An 18,565-nucleotide genomic window follows, 5' to 3' on the forward strand; every position below is an offset into this window, starting at 1 on the left:
CCTTTACCTTTACCTTTACCTTAAGGTTCTTCTGAGAATTGGTGAACATCTGTCTACAGAATAAATGAACTCTCACAATTTTGTGCACAATTTCAAGCAGTTTTGCAGTTTATCTGCTGACACAAACACCCACCTTTCCCTTCTTGGCTACTGTTGGGGGTTGACAGGAGGTTCCATAGGCTTAGTTGTGGTGCTTGCCAGGGATTGCACACTTTAGCTGATTTCCAGAGATTATGCTCAGTTGTAGTGCTTCCTCGGATTCACTGCATGCTCACAATTTTTTTTGCTAGGAGTTTTGCTAGGACTCACACTTCCTGGCCATAGTGCTTGCATATCTTTTAGTTGCAGTGTTCACTGATGGTCACATACACCTGGCTGTGTAGTTTACTCTGTTGTGGAGTTGGGCAGGTAAAAGAACCTCTGTGACTGTGCTTGTCACCTGTGGGCAGCAATGGAGTGCTTTGGCTACTAAGCCATCCCATAGGCACTCTGAATGACCCCGTTTTAATGCCAATGTATTGCTGTATAGTGTGAATGGTAATTAATACCCTACTGTACTTATTTACAATTAGATAAATTTAACATTCTATTTCTGATGCAGGAGAGATAATGCAAGTTTGGGATTCATTTACTGTATACACCCATCTCTGATTTGATTCCCAGAACTACCTGATCCTTGAAGCATTGCCATGGATGGCTCTGGTGTTCTCTGAAAATCACAGGAGTGACCATAGTGGTTCTTGGCACCAACAGCTTGAGCAACACCTTATCCTTATGCCCTTGTTTTGAACTGTCTGGCCAGGTTTGCTGAGAATCATATAGCGTGACACCTGGGCCTCCTGAACACCACTTTGCAGGCCTCCTAAATTCAGTTCTTCAGTTGCATTAGTCATATTTCAAGCACATAATTGATGCAAGTGGTGCTAACTACATCAGATATGGAAATTTATATCTCTGGATAGTGATCATTGGTAAACATGACTTCAGACCATTTAGAATAAAATTTTCTTATTTTATTTTATTCTGGGCCGGATCAATAGCACAGCAGTAGGGCGTTTGCCTTGCATGCAGCAAACATGGCCGACCCGAGTTCGATTTCTCTGCCCCTCTCGGAGAGCCCAGCAAGCTACCAAGAGTATCTCGCCTGCACGGCAAAGCCTGGCAAGCTCCCCGTGATGTATTCGATATGCCAAACACAGTAAGAAATCTCATGATGGAGACGTTACTGGCCCCGCTCAAGCAAATCGATGAACAATGGGAGGACCATGACTGTAGGATAACACTCTTTTGTCCTTCCTCAGGTAGCTTAGGTTTGTCAGGTCACACCCATCTAAGGACACTGAACTTGTATTGTAAGCAATGTCCTTTCTGGGTGGACACAGGAAGACAGTTAATATTATGCTTTGTAACTTGGGAGTTAATTGACTCCGAATAATATTTACTCCTGGGAATCTGATTTCTTGACTCAGTTGCCCTTAGTTCCTAGCACCCCAAAAGCAGGGTCCCAACAAGGGACTGAATGGACCCAGGGCAAGCAGTGAGCTACCCTGGCATCGAAATGGGCCAGGCCAAAGAGCCACGATACTCAACTATAAGTTGAGGGCATGATCATGGACAAATGCTGTCATGATCCAAAAGTAAGTAACGACGAGACTAGGACCCTGCTGGAGCTAGGAAGATTAACCTGGCCTGAGGACTGCGAAATGTATAGTGAGATGTTCTCAGGAAGAACCAAACTTAATTTATATCTCTTACTGTGCTCATACAGAATGACATTGCTAGAAATATTAGAAGTAGATTTATTACAACTATTTAAGTAGATTACTAACTGAGGGGAGAACACACCCTTGTTGGGATCCCACCCTTGGGCGGATCTCCTAGTAATCCAAAGTAATCTCTGTAGATGAGATTTTATCCTTGAGTTAATCTCCTGGAGGAGTGGTTTTATCTCTCTTTGTTGATTCGTCAGTATTCAACCCACCTTTATGTCACCACCTTATGTGACTGCTATATAAACTAAGACGTAAGCTCGGAGAAGGGAGTCAGAAGCGAGAGAGCTCGGGCTCCGGAGATCCAGAGTCAGAGCCAGAAGGAGAAAGGTTCCAAGATTGGGGCCCAGGAGAGAAGGAGGCAGAGAAAGACAGGAGTGAAGAGGATTGGAATAAACTACTATTGATATAGACTGGCCTGGCCCTCATTTCTTCTTCTGTCTGCCCTTGGCCAACAGCCGTTCCGATCCAGGCCACACACAGCGGCTCAAGAGCACCGAACGCAGGCGGTGAGACAGTGTCATCCAGGGAGCCCGTGAACATACAACCTTCAGCGTGAAAAGATTTTACACATGACCATGACCATTTTATTCTGTTTTGGTTAGGGGGCAATACCTGGTGTTGCTCAGGGCTTACTCCTGGCTCTGCACTCAAGGATAACTACCAGAGGACTCATAGGACCACAGGATATGCCAAGGATTGAACGTAGGTTGGCTGTGTGCAAGGCAAACTCCCTACTTCTTATACTATTGCTTTTACTCCCTTATTTTATATTTAAATTTAAACAAAATTTAATTTAATTTTGGTATTTGAGCCACAACCCATGGTACTCAGGACTTATTCCTGGCTCTATGCTCAGGGGTCACTATAATGCTCAGGGAGGGAACCTGTAGTTATCTGTGTGCAAGGCAAAAGCCTTAACCCCTGTACTATTTCTCTAGCCCTCCTCAGTAGCCTTCTATTAATCTACTATGGTTGTTTTGTTTTTGTTTAGTTTGGTTTTAGCACTGCACTAGGTAGTACTAAAGGCTTACTCATAACTCTGTGCTCAGATATCACTCTTTGTGGGGCTTCGTGGATCATATGCAGTGCTAGGAGCTGAACGACATTGGTCTTATACAAAGCAATGTCTTAACCCCTATACTACCTCTCAAACACAAGATTTCTATATTTTTGATAAATCAACTCATGTGCCTCAGATCCATAAATATCTCTGTTGTTCCATCTCTTTACCATAGGAACCTCCCATCATTCAATAGCGCCTATTTTATCTATAATTCTTAATCACTTAATCCCCGTTATTCATCGATTTATTCGAGCGGGTGCCAGTAACGTCTCCATTCATCCCGGTTGCGTGCTAGCGTAGCCCAATGGTATCTGTTCGTTTTAGGAACATGTAGAGCCTCAAACCGATCATTTAGGGTCTTGACGAAGAAGTCTGACCATCTTATAGGTGGGCGTCCACGTGATCTTTTGATGTCTCGTGGAATCCAATCAGTAATGGCTCTAGTCCAGCGGTTGTCTGTAAACCTCATTACATGTCCAGCCTATCTGATTTTTGATGTCTTGGCAAATGAGACAGCGTCTCTGATTCTTGAGCGTTGACGAAGATCAGAACTCCGGATTCTATCTCTCATTTGAGTGAATCGTGATATTCCAAGCATAGTTCTTTCGATTCCTCTTTGAGAGACCCGAATAGTGTTCTCATCCTGTTTTCGTAGGGTCCAGGTCTCTGAGGCATATGTTAATGCAGGAAGAATAGTGGAATCAAAGAGATGTGCTCGTAGTTGGAGGTTCTTTGTCCTTTTAGTTATTTCTTCCAGGCCCCAACCAAGGCCTTACTGGAACCACTCTCCACACACTTGGATAAGCCTCAGACATAACCGAACTGGCAGAGGAACCCAGGTGTGTGGGACCCGGGACTGAGATCTCTAAGCCTGCACGGTTTGGGACTGGACCTGTCAGTAGCTAAACAGTTACACCCTCCAACTGCCGTGTAACCCCAACAAAGGCCAGGATCCAAAGATTATCACAACAAGCTCCCGGGAGAGCACAAGGCAGAGTCTCCTACCCTGTGTCTGACTATCCTCGCCAGGGCCCAACAGCTGAAGACTTCCAGGCCCCAACCAAGGCCTTACTGGAGCCACTCTCCACACACTTGGATAAGCCTCAGACATAACCGAACTGGCAGAGGAACCCAGGTGTGTGGGACCCGGGACTGAGATCTCTAAGCCTGCACGGTTTGGGACTGGACCTGTCAGTAGCTAAACAGTTACACCCTCCAACTGCCGTGTAACCCCAACAAAGGCCAGGATCCAAAGATTATCACAACAAGCTCCCGGGAGAGCACAAGGCAGAGTCTCCTACCCTGTGTCTGACTATCCTCGCCAGGGCCCAACAGCTGAAGACTTCCAGGCCCCAACCAAGGCCTTACTGGAGCCACTCTCCACACACTTGAATAAGCCTCAGACATAACCGAACTGGCAGAGGAACCCAGGTGTGTGGGACCCGGGACTGAGATCTCTAAGCCTGCACGGTTTGGGACTGGACCTGTCAGTAGCTAAACAGTTACACCCTCCAACTGCCGTGTAACCCCAACAAAGGCCAGGATCCAAAGATTATCACAACAAGCTCCTGGGAGCGCGCGGCCGCATTTGCGGCCGCGCGACTATTTATTTAATAAATTTCAGGATACCTTAAATATCCTTAAATATCCAACCCACACGGCAGAGCCTGGCAAGCTATCCGTGATCTATGCCAAATAGATTATTATCTATAATTAAGTTATTTTTATTTGATTTTAATGAAGGACCTGATTTAGTAACTTGAATTAAGTAGGTTATATATATTCCACATTTTTCAACTTCTATTATATACAATGTAAGAAAAGAGGGATGGCACTGGTAAGCAGAAACAGTTTCAAATACATATTTTTGAAGGAAGATGTGGCTACAGATAAATAGATATTAGTAGAGTTATATTTCCAGGTAGAAATGTGGCTGAATGGTAAAACATATAGGTTGCATGCATGAGATGTGGGTTCTATCCTCAGCAGCACAAAACAAACAAATAGAAAAGATCTGGGTTCGTCTGAAGTATACCAAGATGATTGGTTAAGAGGAAAACATTCAATTGCTTGGTTCAACTAATACCTTATACTTAAGTTTCATATAAATAAACATGATACTAACTGTGGCAAAGGGCTCTTAAACTAGAAATATTGGGAACAGAAAGATTTTAAATGCTGTGATAGGAAAACAAAGAGCTGAGTTGAGCAACATGTTAAATGTAGGCAGAAAAAAGATAGAGGAAATGAAAGGGACTTTTGCCTTTAAATAAGTAAATGCTTTCTGGTTCACTATGGTTTGTCAAGTATTTAAGAATAGAAGGCATTTATGCTGAAAGTATAATTTACCAAAGGCCTTATGCTTTTTTCTATAATTAGAAAAATGATGTTTCTAAAACAAAAAATAATAATCTGACGTCTGGGTTTTCTACTTCACGTATTGGAATCAACTGTTTTCTTCTTTGAAATAACTAAAAAGTTTCCACCTAGAGCTAGGTACAAGCCAGAATTTATTATACCAAAGGTACAATTTTATCAGTGTCATTGTTTATTAGTCCCTGAAAAGAATTTTTTTAGAGCTCAATTTTAGATACTACTAGATGGAAAGCAGTGATAGAGATAATGCAAATGAACGGATAATCAAAATGACACTTGGAGTTGGCTTTGAAAAGTGTTTTTCAGCATTTTTTATCTTTATATTTTATGCAAGCATTCCTTTCAAACCCATAAAAGATGATTCTGAAGTATGCTAAGTGATCAAAGAAAGTTGATGTATTATCGAAGCACTGTCAGTGGATTAGCTGCTTTCAGATAATTAAATTACTGGCATAACTTAATATATTTATATTTTGTATATCATCTTGGAATATATAGCCACTGGAATATATAATCACTAAAGAGAATCTGTGTACTCAATGGTTTTACTAATCCCAGGGATTTATTCACATCTTCTAGGTGCTTGGTTTTAATGTAATCAATTAGATTGATTTTTTTTGTTTTATTCAAATCTTTATGGTTGACCTTGACTGTGTATTTTTCTGTCTCAGAGTTGAAGAGTTGTTGTAGAGTCAGAAGACACTGCAAATTTTTACCTCATATGGTAAAATAGCAAGTTACTGTCTAAATGTGCTTGAGACAATAGCAAGGTGTTTGGATTTGGATAAACATGCTCAATGTGCCCTCTGCTGGGCTTTTCTTTTATAAGGTTTGAATAGAAAGTGCTGTGTCATCTGCTTGTATGTGAGTTGGGCAAAGGAATTCCATGATGACTATCACATGCAACTAATAAAACTGAAAGGCAAATTTGCAGGTCTTTCTGGTACAAAAAGCTTGACTCACTGAGATAGTTTCAAAAGGAAGAGTTAAAATGTCGTTAGGCTCCCCAAACAAAAACCGTTTCTTTTACAAACTCCCGCATGTTTTCTAAAAGAAGATAATCTGATTGTCAGGTAATGTCTCCACATATATGTCCTGACTAAATAGTTCTACCAATATTACATCATGTGAATATTAACTTTATTATGCACATCAATTAAATTTGCCAGAAGAGGCAGTCTGGATTAATATCCCAGTGGATCTTAATTCAAAATTTTTGCAAGGTTTGCAAAGATGCATCTCTGTATACCACCCCTCCCCAGGATGGATTTGACAGAGAACTCATCCTATAAATCAGCACATAGGTCTATAAAATTACTGTGTGTTTTGCTTATAAAAAGTAATGGGGGATTAGATTCACTGTTTTCTTTAGATAATAATATTATTCACATATGATTTGTGCATTAAATATTTTTAGAGGCCTCAGCAATAGTACAGTGAGTATAGTGCTTGCCTTGCATGTGCTGACCAGGGTTTGATCCCTGGCACCACATGTAGTTCCCTGAGTCATATCAAAAGTGATCCCTGAGCACAGTTCCAGGAATATGCTCTGAGAATTTCCAGGTGTACCCCCGCCCAACTATATATACGCCTATATATTTTAATACCTTTTGGGAATGTACCAATTTCTAGCAATTATCTTCTCAGTAATTACCTTAAGATTCAAATTTCAGTTGTACAGGATTCAGTTTTATAACTTACCATTTTATCAAATACACAGTTCAGGGCCAGTGGATAAGACACTTGCCCTGGAGGCAGCAGATCCCAGTTTGATACCTGGTATAGCAGATGGTCCCCTGAGCACTACCAGCAGGACTGATCCCTGAGTCAGGAGTAAGCCCAGAGCACCACTGCATATGTCTCAAAACCCCCACCCCCACCTTCTACCAAAGAAATGTCAGAACCCGCTTAGCTGGAGAACTGCCATGACAGTCTCTGAGTAACTTAGGCCTATTCCAGGAACAAGAAAAGCAGAAAAAACAGATGCTTTTGTCAAAGATTACATCCCCAGAATGAGATTAGTTCTCTGGAATGTAATTGTCAGGAGGTGGGCTAGATGTTGTGGGCCAAAACAACAACGGAAAATATATGTGTACTCTGTAGGTAATAGAAATTTGCTGAGTAATGCTTACTTGCCAAAATGAAAGCATAAGAACTTGCTGAACTAGTGCTCGGGGTCCTTGTTGAGACCTGCTGTGCCAGGTCAATACTTGGACCCCAGCTAGCTAGAGCAATAAACCTCGCTATGTGATTTGCATTATCGTCTCTGTTCTATGTCCTTGTACTCTGTACTCTAAAGAAACAAAACAAAAAACAAAAACAAAACCCACCCCAAACCGAAACACATGGTTCAGTTGTATAAGTTGTACATTTTGTAGTGGACCACATATTCTTCCTCATAGGTTCAGGAAAACCAAATCATGAAATCTGGAGAAACTATTCTCTTTATAAACCACTGGCACTCTTACTAAAACCAGTGGTGCTCAACAAACAGAACTGAGGGTCTGAGGAGCTATCTCAAAGTTCAGGAACACATGCTTTTAATGCACTAGTCCCCGAGTTTGGTCCCCAACACTGCATGACTCTACCAGCACAACTGGCTGTGAAACTGGTGAACTCCAGCATCACTGGGTCTGAGAAGTGCCAGGCCCCAGCACTAGTTGTTAGACCTGCATGGCCTGTTGAAAGTCTTTGGGAGTGACCACAGGTGCCCTTGAGCATTGTTTGGGAGCATCACTCGAATAGAACAAAATGGATATTTTCTTTATTAATTCCTTCCTATGATATCAAGATCAGCTTTTTCCCCACAAATCAAAAAGGTTCTCATTTCATTCAACTGAAATTTCTTCTGGACTTATAAATAAGTCAATACCCTCAAATCATCATTCTCTGAGTTTTTTACAACATTGTCCTTAATCGCTTACACCTTTATCAAATGAACAATAACAGGTCTACAGGCAGTACTTGGATCTCTAGGAATTTTGCCTTTTGGTGTGTAGTAGTCTTTACTCCCTCCTTTTATTGGATGTTAGTGGTGTGTCAGAGACAAAGCTGAAACTGACCCAGGACACAAAAACTTATTATATGAAGGGAATTTTATAAATTAAAAAAAACTTCTCTTTGTTGTTAGTGCTGCAGATGGTGTGCTAACCCAAGGGATCACATACTTGGTTGCAGCGCTTGAATCCTTGGTTGAGGTTGTGCTTCACACCAGGAGTTGCACACTTAGACATTAGATATATTAAATTATATTATGAAAACATCTCATATATTTTCATTATGTGCTCACACACACTTAGTTGTGGTGACTGAGATCCCAAGTAGCAGAGCCACAAGGTTTGTGTTCAGTGTATGTGGGGTACTTCTGGGGCATTGGCTTCCAACTCCCTGCCTCATTGGCATCACGCTGTCAAGACAGGAGCTTTGCAATAGAAACAATCCCAGATTCATCTGGGTGAAACGGTTATGCTATATCATCTTAGGGGAATATTTCTATTCCATATACTGTTAAAATGCTTTCTCAAATCACACACACTATTTGCACTTCAGAGGAAAAAAAATGTTACTATAAATAGAAACGTCATTTGGGACTTGGGTGCTTTTAGCCAAATAAAATGGCAAACAAACAAAAAATCCATTATCCTAAATTTACTTTGAGATAAACTTAATTACTCTGTAGAATATATTATAGATCTGAGTAACTAAGCAGTCAAATACCATATTTCACAGGACACAGAAATATTATATATCTATATTTGAAAAATCCACCTGAAAACGTATTAAAAACACATCACAACGTCAGGTTTTAGAAAGGTATTTAGGGTTGTCTTTTGTTTGTTTGGGGGATACACCTGGCTGTGATCAGGCCTTTTACTCTTGGCTCTGAGCTCAGGGATCACACCGGATGGGCTCAAGAGACCATATGGGGTTCTGGGTCAAACCCAGGTCAGCCCAATGCAAGGCAAACACCCTATCCTCTGTGCTATCCCTCTGGCCAGGTGTTTACAGATTAAGGGGACAGTTTATTCAAATGGAAGTCTAAAGTACAATATTATAAGGCATCATGATCAAAGAAGACAAGTTTTGTCAGTATTTACCATTTTACTGACATTTTAAGTATCCATCGTAAGGATTGATAGACTGAGGACATCAATTTCTTCAGAGAAATATTGATGTGGTATCTAATTATCTAAACTTTTTTTTACAAAGGAATAGGTACATTCTTTTACATTTAACTTCCTACAGTCCCTGAAGTGTAATACAAGCAAGCAGAAAAATAAAAGTAGAACTCTGCTTTCATTGTGAAATTGTTTTGCAGCTAGAGTAAAATTTAAGCTTAATGATGACAAGCTCTATAATTGGAATAATAGATCCTAGTAAATATTTTGTTCTTTTGGAGGAAGTAAATTATTGCATATGTAAGTTTTTCATTGGAAACAGTTGCCTTGTACAAATAAAATGCAATTTCTCTAGTACATTTGGAAGTATTTCTTTACATAAAAACAATTAGAATAGGGGCTGTAATCATGGTACAGGGGGTAGGTCGCTTGCCTTGCATTACCTCACCAAGTTTTGATCTCTGACACCATATATAGTCCCCTGAGCTCAACCAAAACTTATCTATGAGCACAGAGTCGGGAGTACTCCCCAAGTAAAGCCCAAATGTGGCTCAGAAATCCCTGCCAAATTAGACTATTAAAATCAATTATATTTTTCTTTGAAACATATTTCAGTATTTTGTTAGCTTTGAATGCATTTTTCTACATAAAAGTTTGAATATATCCTATCATTAATGAATTTCCTTTCAGATAGAGATTTCTATTAAACTTTTTAACTAAGTACACAATAAAGGTTTATATTTTTCAAGCAATAAAATAACACATATGAATTACTGTTAAAATAACACCTAAGAGAATCACTGTTGTAGCTTTTAATGCAAAGGCAAAGATTGCAGGAAAATACTTTAATATTCTGCTGATAAGAATTTTCTGTGCTCTGGTAGCAGTTATTTGCCTACTCTTCTAAGTGCCAACCCCACGTTTATAAGTTAGATTAAATACTGGTGAGAATGAATAAGCTTTTATTCTACTTGATGCAAATTTACAGAAAGTGATGCATGTCACTACATCTATAACTGACATAAATAAGTGAAAGAGTAACATTAGTACTGCAGCATTGTTCACTGAAACAAGACCTGAACTAAAATGGCTACTTCACTTCATGCCCCTGCGTGGGTTTAAGCACTCTATGTAGGTGTGTGAATCACTGGTGGTAATCTAGGCAGTTCCTATTACCAGAGCTTTATATAGAAACAGTCAAACAAGTCATGTCCCTCATTGCTGACTGAAGGTGAGACATCAGATAGTTTTAGGGAGAGGCTACAGAGATAAAACAAATACTCTGTTAATAGTCAGCAAAACTCCCTATCATTAAATTGAGGAACCCTAACATTTCTGGTATAACAACAATCTGTGGCTCTAATGTATTTATAAAGTAGGTAATATTTGTGTGGGGGATTAGACACCCCCCTTTTGAAGTCAAATTCATTCATTAATTTGTCACTGTGCTAAGTGCTATATATCCTGAGAGGACTGAAACAATTTCTTAACATCTTGGAATAACTAACATTCTTCGACTAGACTCACTGGTGGTGGGAGAGAAGACTGAAATAGGAAGTAGGAGAGAGAGAGTGTGGAGGGAGAGAGACAGAGGCAGAGAAATGCAGAGACAGAACACTGCTACAAAGAATCAGAAATGGAAGAGGTAAAGTTACAACTCATATTCTAAAACTACACAAGATAACAAGAGACTACTGTGAACATTTATATACAATACAGTTGGACCACCTGGAAGAAGTGGACAAATTTTTAAAATTAAATTCCATGCCTTATCCAGGAAGAAATACAAAGCTAGAACAAACCAATGACAAAGCATAAATCAAAACAGCAATAAAGGAAGGAAGGAACATGCCTCAGGATAACAAAGGCCATTATGACAAATTCATAGTTAGTATGGGGACTTTCTCCCTAATCTTGGAATAACAAGGGGTGTCTACTCTCAGCACATTTTGTTCTGATTTTTGGCCACACCCAATGGGTATTAGTGCTTACTCCTAGCTCTGTGCTCTTGGATCTCTCCCACCTTTGGTCAGGGGACCATATGTGGGAACAGGGATCAAGCCCAGGGATTGTAAGGCAAGTACACTACTTTCTCTACGATAGCTCCAGTCACTCACTCACTACTACTATTTCAACAAAGTTTTGGAAGTCCTAGATATAGCAATTAGGCAAGAAAAATAAATAAAATTCTGATAGGAAAAGAGAAATAAAGATATTGTTACATGCAGATGATTTGATCATGTACATTGAAAACCCTAAAGACTAAACTAAAACAGAACAATAATTAATAAATTCATTATTAATAAGTGCATGAGTAATTAATAAGTGGAATGATTTAAAATCAATATATGTAAATGTATTACATTTATATATACAATAAATCAGAGGAATGGGATATTAATAAAATAGCACCACTTACAAGGGCATGAAAAGATGTCATATCTGAGAGGAAACTTAACAAAGGAGGTGGAAGATTTATGCAATGTAAATTATGAGATATTTCTAAAAGACTTGAAAAGGAATCTAGTTCTTATGGATTGGATGAATACATGTTAAAATGGCCACCAAACATATAGCAATCTACAGAATCAATGCAACCTCTATCAAAATACCAATGATAGTTTTAAGAGAAAGAACAATTATACAATTTATATAAAATCACAAATGATCCCCATCACCCAGGCAATTCTAATATTTTTTTCATTTTCATTTCATCATCCTGTTATTCGTCGATTGCCTCGAGCAGGCCCCAGTAACGTCTCTTTCATCCTAGCCCTGAGATTATATTCAAGGCTCTTTAGGAGAATGAGACCCATCATTGTTACTGGTATTTGGCATATTTGGTACGCCATGGGGAGTTTGCCAGACTCTGCCCTGTGGGCAGGCTACATTCGATAGCCTGCAAGTTTGTCCAAAGTAGGAATGAGACAATAAGATGTCATAAAAAAAAGTTCTGATAAGATGTCGTGCGGCCGCGAATGCTAATATAATAAAAGAAAAATGGAGGCAACATGTTCCTTTATTTACAAATATATTACAAAGCAATAGTGTGATATTGAAACAAAAATGGGAACAGAATGGGGAGCCCATAAGTAAACCCATACATAAATGGACATTTAATCCATGATAAAGAAGTTAAGTACATACCATGAAGAAACCAAAGCCTTTTCAATAACTAGTAGTTGGCAAACTGCCACTGCCATATGCAAAATGATAGATTTGGGGCAAGGAAGATGGCTCAAAGGGCTGAAACACATGCTTTGCCTGTGGAAACCTGGTGTTTGTTTCTCTACACTATTGATGAAGCAGCTCTTAGGCACTGCCTAGTGTGACCACCTCCCTTCAAAAAAGGTAAATCTTTGCTGGACAGATAGTACAGCAAGTAGGATGTTTGCTTTGTACATAGTCAACCCAAATTGGATTCCAGGAGCCACATATGGTCCCTGACCTATACAAAGTCAGTAGTAAGCTCTGAGCACCACCAGGTATGCTTTCATTTTTTAAAAATATGAACTTTCATCACAAACACTATACAAAAATTAACTTAAGTGAATTACAGACTTAGATATCTTACCTGATACCATATGTAAATAGGCAATGTACTCCAGTACTCTAATAAGAGAAATCTAAGTACTTGAACAATACTACAGTAGGTAGGGCCCTTGCCTTACCTGCAGTAAACCTGGGTTTAATTCCCAGTACCCCATCTGGTTTCCTGAGCCTGCCAGGAGTTATCCTTGAGCACAGACCCCATAAGTGAGCCCTGAGAAAATATGGGTGTAGCCCCCAAACAAAAAATAATAAGAGAAATGTATTCAGATACTCAACTCCACTGCCAAGACTAAAAAATGCAAGAATAAGTGAATGGGACTATATGGAATCAAAAGCCTCCACAAAAGATAGTATGGACATTCCTCAAAAAACTAAGAATTGAGTTTCCATATGCTCCAGCAATTCTACTCCTTGGAATACACCCCAAGAGCCCCAAAGCACAATGCAGAAAAGGCATCTTCACTCCTATATTCACTGCAGAACTCTTCATAGTAGCCCAAACATGGAAACAACCCAAGTGCCCAAGAACAGATAAATGGATAAATAAAGTATGTCCGTATACACAGTACATGGTATTCCATAGTCACAGTGGAATACTACTTGGCAATAAGAAAAGTTGAAATCATGCAATTTGCTGATGCATGGAAAGATCTGGAGAGTATCATGCTGAGTGAAATGAGTCAGAAGGAGAAGGGGAGATAAAGAATGACCTCACTCATATATAGGCTATAAAGAAACATAGTAAGATAATAACTAATGCCCAAATGCAATCTAAGGAAAAGCAGGGTAAGTGTTCCTTAGTAGGAATCTTGCCACTGTTGTGGGAAAATAGGTCAGGAAAGGGACCACTATGGCAATGATAGAGGGAAATGGTAACTCTGGACAAGGTGATATGCATGATACACTATCGGTAATGGTGTTGTGAACCACAGTGCCTGAAAGGTAAAAAGAAAAAGAAAAAAGTGTCTGCTGTGGAAGCAGGTTGGGGAGGATGAGAGGGAACTGCAGACATTGGTGATGGGAAGTGGAAACTTGTGAAAAGACTGGTGTTGGAACATTGTACTCCTGAAATCTAATCATGAATACTTTGTAACTTTGTATTCAAGGTGATTCAATTTTGGAAAAAAGCTTCCTCCAAAAAATAAACTGTCACTGAAACCAAAATGTAACATAGTCATCAGGAGACAATATTTGCACATCATATGTATTATAAGAGGTTGATATAAAATGTGTAAAATTCTCACAAGTTAACAATAGCAAACCAGGGGCTGGAGCAATAGTACAGTGAGAGGGCATTTGCCCTGTACATGGCCAACCTGGGTTCGATCCCTGTCATCCCATGGTCCCGCAAGTACCACCAGAAGTAATTCTTGAGTGCTGAGCCAGGAGTAACCCCTGAGTATTGCGAGTGTGGCCCAAAGTCAATAAAGAAACTACGCACACACACAAACACACAAAGAAACAATCAATAACAATCCAACAAAAATGGGCAAAGGCATTAATAGACTCTTACCAAAAGATATGAAAAAGATGACCTACAGATCAAAGGAAAATTTTTAGCATCAGTTATTACTCAGGAAATACAAATCAAACTGACAATGAGCTTATCACCTTGCACCCATGGGAATTGTCAACATGAAGAAGATTGGAAATTGAAAGTGTTGGTGAAGATGTGAAGGAAAAGGTACATTGCTGTTTGGAATATAAATTGATGGTAACTCTATAGAAAATTATATGGAAATTCTTTAAATATGTAGAATAAATGGAGTGTATGGTTCAAAGGAGTGTATGCTTTGCATGAGGGCACCCTAAGGTTCAATTCTCAGCATTGATTGCTCCCAATTTACTGTGAAGAGTGGCTCTTGAGCATTGTACTGAGAATGGTGGCAAGCACTTCCAGGTGAGACCCCCTTTAAGAAAGGGAAATGTCATATGTTCTTAGGATACTACTCCTAGACATTTGTTTGAAGTATATGAAAACACTAATTTGAAAGTATATTTGTACCCCTGTATTCATAGCAATATGATTCTCAATAGTCCAAATATATAATCAACATATGAATATATAAAGAAGCTATGGTGCAATACAATACAACCCTGACAGTAAAGAGATGAAATTGTGCTTTTAGGGACAAAATGGATAGACCTTTAGCGATTACACTAAGCAAGGAAGAGAAAGACTAGTATCAGATGGTTTTATTCCTATGTGTTGTTTGAGCTACTAGAGCAAACTGGCAAAAAATATAGAAAAACTTACAAGACTCAATAAAACTATGGTGGTTAGTTAAATGGAAAGGGTTGAGTGCTGGGAAGAATGAATGGAGTGTTCTTTTTTGTGGTGGGTGGCACTGGAATTTTGGTGGTGGGAGTGGGGAGAATTATACACATATAGAGGTGTGAAGCTAAAATCATAAAATTCCATAATATTTTAAACCAAAGAAAAAATTAAAATAAAGTCAATAAATTCATATGTAAGGAAGGTAGCATGAGTAGGATTGTTCATTGTTGGTGAAAAGATATAGTGAAATAAAGAGATTAGATGTCAATGGTCATATAGAGTGATAAGCACTTTTACTTTCAGTTACTGAAAACCCTGAAAATCCCATTTTAATATACACTAAGCAGGCAGGATACTTACTGGATAGTGTCCCATTAAGTCATCAACTCAACTCAACATAGGAACAAATAATTATTAAGGTTTCTATATATCTATCATTTTTATTTCTAGGCAATGTGTTTGTATACAGTACATTTTGCTTTCTTTGGTACCTAGAATTTTTACATTCTGGAAATATAGTTCAATAAGAAATAAATTTTGGCTTGATTAGTTTTAAAATGGCCATTTTGAGGCTGGAGCGATAGCACAGTGGGTAAGGCGTTTGCCTTGCATGCGACTGACCAAGGTTCAATTCCCAGCATCCCATATGGTCCCCCAAGCACCGCCAGGAGTAATTCCTGAATGCATGAGCCAGGAGTAACCCCTGTGCATCGCCGGGTGTGACCCAAGAAGAAAAGATAAATAAATAAATAATAAAAAGGCAATCTTAAAAACAAGGCTACTACCAAATAACCAAGTTATTTCTACATGTGACTATCTTCAAAAATCCTACTTTCATAGGACCACTGAAATAGTACATGGATACAATAGTCTACTCTGTCATACTGTTGAAAAAAATGGCCATTTTACCTAACACACTGTTCTAATTCTAAAAATTACTATCAAAGTCCCAATACTATTATTCACATAAATAGAACCAAAATATATAGCCAAATCAGTCCAGAGGATAAAAACCCAAATGACTTCAAACTATACTACAAAGCAATGGTAATCAAAATATTATGATATTGAATAAAAACAGGTATGGAAAACAGTGAAATAGAATTTGGGGCCACACATATATGGATAACTAATTTTTGACAAAGTTGCTAAGGACATGCAATAGAGAAGTGAAAACATTTCCAATATGTGTTGTTAGGAAAACAAGTAACTTGATGCAAAAGAATGTAAATGACCACTCCCTAAAATATACACAAAAACTAATTCAAAAATAGACTAAAGACTTGATTATCAGACCTGAAATCATGAAATACGTAGAAGGCATAGTATGTTCTTGCGCCTCAGTAATGTTTTCATATATCTACATCTACATCAGCAAGTAAAATAAAAGCAAAAATAAGAAAATGGGATTAAGTAAAATTAAAAAGTTTCTACTTATGAAAGAAAATATAGCCCCAATAAAAAGGCAATCTACTCAATGGGACAAGTTATTTGCATATCATACTTTTGGCAGAGTTTGATTTGTAATTTACATAAAAGCTTGCATAATTAAACAACATTGATCACCTCACAAGCAAACCTATTAAAAGGCAGGCATTTCACATATAGATGACATATAGATGGTCCGCAGACACACGGAAACATTCTCATCAGTTCACCATTGCTTATTGTTAGGGAAATGCAAATCAAAACCAAATAACAAAATCAGCTCACATCAGTTAGAATGACTATTATTAAAAGACAAGAAACAGCAAATTTTGGCCAAGATGTGAAGAAAGGAAGTCCCTGTTACACTGTTGATGAGAATGTAAATTGGTGCAGCTGTGAGAGAAAACAGGATGGGGTTTTCTCAAAAGTTACACATGGAAATACCATATGATTCAACTATTTCACTTCTTGAATAAGAAAATTCATTCCAAGAATAAGAATATACAAATTTGCAAAGATATACACATTCCTATGTGCATCGCAGCACTATTTACAACCCCTGTGGAAATAAACTAAGTGTACATCAACAGATGAATAAAGAAGCTGTGATGTCTATACACAAATGAATACTAAGCTACAAATAATATGAAATCTCACCACTTTCAACAACATAGAGATGGATGCTGAACAGATTATACGTAGTGAAGTAATTCAGATGAGAAAAAAGGAAGTATATGTTTTCATTCATTTGTGAAAGATTAAGGGACAAAGCAAATAAACAAATAAAATAAAGCAAACTCAAACACTTAGATTCTTATAAAAGAATTGTGATTACCAGTGAGGAATGGGATGACGGAGCAGGTAAAACAGATAGAAGAGGTCAATTGCAAGGTAATATATGGAAACTGGACTTTTGTGGGGATCATACTATAGCATGTACAAATCTGATTCAGAGCTGGAGAGATAGTACGGACATTAAGGCAAATACCCTGTATGTAGCTCACTCAAGTTTAATCCTCCACACTACATGATCCCTCAAGCATATTTGGGTACAGCCCCAGAGGTCTCTTAGCACCACTTGGGTGACCTGGGTAATCTCCAACATCTCAAGACTTGAATAGGCTTGATCCTTAGGCTCTAGCATTGACTCAGCAGGAGAGGTCCCCAAGCTTCCTGAGAACTTTGCTTCAAACGTTAATGATGCGCACTTGATACCTATATAAAGTTGTAAACCAATGTTTTTCAATAAAATGAAAAAAGAAAGTCTTTATGTGCAGGGTTGGGAAAACATTTTTCTGTCTAGGGCCTTTTTGCATATTGATAAAATCATTCACAGGACATACAAGACAGGCAAATGGCCCAGAGACAGTTCACAAGAAGCATATATGTAGGTCCTATCATGTACCAGGGCCAGATCATGTGATTTTACAGGCTGCAGGCTGAATGTTCCCATCCTTGATATAGACCATAAAATTTTCCCCAGAATTTTACAATGAGAAACTGCGTGGTGAGGCAAAGAAGTAGAATAATTCCAGAACAGGGATGAAATCATCAGCATCACTTTACTGCTACGATTTTTTGTAGTGCATCTGTGGATTAACACTGTGCTATGTTCCTTTATATATGTATGTTATCTCAATTAATACTTAGATACGTCCTCTAAAGTAAAGTAAAGACCCTCCCGTTGATCATCGATTTGCTCGAGCGGGCCCAGTAACGTCTCCATTGGAGACTTTGTTGTTATTGTGTTTGGCATATCGAATACATCATGGGGAGCTTGCCAGGCTCTGCCGTGTGGGCGAAATACTCTGGGTAGCTTGCCGGGCTCTCCGAGAGGGGCGGAGGAATCGAACTCGGGTTGGCCATGTTGGCTGCGTGCAAGGCAAACGCCCTACCGCTGTGCTATCACTCCATCCTCTAAAGTAGCACTACTAATTATACATTTTGTAGATGAGAAGTGTGAGATAAAATGACTGAA

The 18,565-nt window shown here is 38.8% G+C and overlaps 1 protein-coding gene across 1 annotated transcript in view; it reads right to left on the minus strand.

Moving 5' to 3' along the window:
* The window catches only part of RNF128 (ring finger protein 128), a 148,803-nt gene that overhangs the window by 93,847 nt on the left and 36,391 nt on the right, over positions 1-18,565 (minus strand). The window lies entirely within an intron of this gene.

This window comes from Sorex fumeus, unplaced genomic scaffold (genome assembly GCF_029834395.1).
Source record: "Sorex fumeus unplaced genomic scaffold, SorFum_2.1 ptg000058l, whole genome shotgun sequence".
NCBI lineage: Eukaryota > Metazoa > Chordata > Mammalia > Eulipotyphla > Soricidae > Sorex > Sorex fumeus.